Source organism: Limulus polyphemus, unplaced genomic scaffold (genome assembly GCF_000517525.1).
Source record: "Limulus polyphemus unplaced genomic scaffold, Limulus_polyphemus-2.1.2 Scaffold10673, whole genome shotgun sequence".
Taxonomy (NCBI): Eukaryota; Metazoa; Arthropoda; class Merostomata; order Xiphosura; family Limulidae; genus Limulus; species Limulus polyphemus.
The window spans coordinates 1-2,714 of NW_013676283.1; the positions used below are offsets into that span (position 1 = coordinate 1).

The window sequence follows — 2,714 nt, forward strand, 5'->3', positions numbered from 1 at the left end:
GAAGAGAAGGAGATCGGCCACCTTTGCGCTCCATCTGGTGGGCGAACCTAGCAACTGGTGGTAGGGCGTCGTTCCTCAGAAGAAGTTCATAGAGGTCTCTCAAGTCTGCAATAAATTAAGATGACGTAGGTGGACAATTAGAGTGGTATTCATTTACAGCGCCATCTACTAGTGATAAAACATTTACAAGAATATTACATTGGGACAACATAGGGTAATAAATTACACCAAAAAAGACATTCCGAAAAAAAAATGGCCGAAAGATTCATTGTTATCTAGATATAGAATGATGCGCAGAAAAGGATTGTGAAAATAATAATTTATAGAAATATTTATTTTTTCGATGATCATAATCCGTTGTAGGCTAGTTCTTGGTTTGTCAGCATTAGGGTTAGGGTTAAGAAACGTGCCGATTGTAGTTAAACAGTAAAGGAACGCTTGAAGTGTGAATAATTGTTTCTTTTTAAGCAATCAATGAAGTACTTTTAATATTTTGAGCCTAGATTGTAATAGTAAAATGAGATAAGAACTGTGATATTTTCAAGTTGTCTGTCTAAGATGGATGACTAAACACTTGTATGACCAGGAAATTAATGATTCATTTTATGATACGGCAAATCAGTCAATAACGTTCATGGCTGGAAACTCCAATTTTAGTCAATAACGGTCATGGCTGGAAACTCCATTTTTAGTCAATAACGGTCATGACTGGAATTTCCATTTTTAGTCAATAACGGTCATAGCTGGAAACTCCATTTTCAGTCAATAACGGTCATGGCTGGAAACTCCATTTTTAGTCAATAACGGTCATGACTGGAAACTCCATTTTCAGTCAATAACGGTCATGACTGGAAACTCCATTTTTAGTCAATAACGGTCATGACTGGAAACTCCATTTTAGTCAATAACGGTTATGACTGGAAACTCTATTGACTATATGTAGGTTCCATCCACTAATCAGTTGTCCTGACTATATGTAGGTTCCATCCACTAATCAATTGTCCTGACTTTATATAGGTTCTGACGTGTTTGACTATATGTAGGTTCCATCCACTAATCGGTTGTCCTGACTTTATATAGGTTCTGACGTGTCTGACTATATGTAGGTTCCATCCACTAATCGGTTGTCCTGACTTTATATAGGTTCTGACGTGTTTGACTATATGTAGGTTCCATCCACTAATCAGTTGTCCTGACTTTATATAGGTTCTAACCTGTCTGACTATATGTAGGTTCCATCCACTAATCGGTTGTCCTGCTTTATATAAGTTACTTTCTTCCCTGATAAAGATGAAAGGTATGATCATGGGAGAGAACTGTTCCTTGTCGTTTTACCGGTGGTTTCTATATATTTATACGTTTCATACTAACAGTAACCTCGTACTTCGAGAAATAAACATGTTTACATTTCTCTGTAAACTAACGTAAAATAGGGTCCATCACTTGTTAGGTACTGGCTCAAAATAATAAGTAAATAATTTAGGTTTACGTAACTTTTAAAAACTGCACGTAGGTAAAGGTAAGAATATCGTAATTTATACAAGTCGAAAATACCCGTATGTTGATAAAAACTGAGCAAGTCACTGCACTTATCAGCTACAAACTGTACTTCAAATATTACCACGTATTATTTCATTATAACATTTCTAATTAGCTTCATTAGAATCCTCCTATCAACATAACTGATTAAATATTCAAACAAATGAATAATTAAATAACAAACTGTTGACAAATGTTTAAACAAAATAACATTATATATTAAGACTTTCTTTACCATACAAATCCAACAAGATATATATATATATATTTATTACAAGGACAGTATTTCGGGCACTACGCACATTTAATATAGGTCCACAGAAGAAAGTAATAAAGCTTCAGACAAAGTGGGTGTTCTCCCAACACTACACGGTGGAAATATGATAAGAAATACTTCAATTTTTTCATATAAGTTTCGATCGAACATTGAACTATAAAGCGGCCTTATTGGATTTCTAATTTTCAGAAGCTTTGATTTCCAGTTGATGGATATTACTCTGTATATTTTCCTTGAATTTTAACGTACAGATACTGTGTGATGCCTAGCGAGAAACGTACTAGGCATACTTTAAAAATAACAGAGTCATATTTACTCTTTCGCCTACGTCCCCCGGACGTAACGTCATATTAAACCTTAGCCTACGTGACAAGGACGTAACATTGTATTAAATCTTAGCGTATGTGACTACGACATAATGATGTCTGCCCCCAGTGGCACAACGGTATGTCTGCGGACTTATACTTCTATGAATCGCGTTTCGATACCCGTGGTGGGCAGAGTACAGATAGCCCATAGTCTAGCTTTGTGCTTAACTACAAACAAACTACGACATAATGGGTAACTATACGATGTGTAAGTTCATTTGAACCTGTGTCAAAGGTGATATGAAAGTCAAAGATCCGTAGAACTAGAATAATAGTGGTCGGTAAGTTCACTTGAACCTGTGTCAAAGGTGATATGAAAGTCAAAGCTCCGCAGAACTAGAATAATAGTGGTCAGTAAGTTCACTTGAACCTGTGTCAAAGGTGATATGAAAGTCAAAGCTCCGCAGAACTAGAATAATAGTGGTCAGTAAGTTCACTTGAACCTGTGTCAAAGGTGATATGAAAGTCAAAGCTCCGCAGAACTAGAATAATAGTGGTCAGTAAGTTCACTTGAACCTGTGTCAAAGGTG

At 36.0% G+C, this 2,714-nt stretch overlaps 1 long non-coding RNA gene across 1 annotated transcript in view; it reads right to left on the reverse strand.

Annotated features, from left to right (window-relative positions):
* LOC111083686 overlaps window positions 1-2,714 on the reverse strand; it is a 27,951-nt gene continuing 25,237 nt past the window's right edge. Inside the window, exon 3 of the long non-coding RNA XR_002609187.1 lies at window positions 1-105. This is a non-coding gene — a long non-coding RNA (uncharacterized LOC111083686). The remainder of the gene's footprint in view (window positions 106-2,714) is intronic.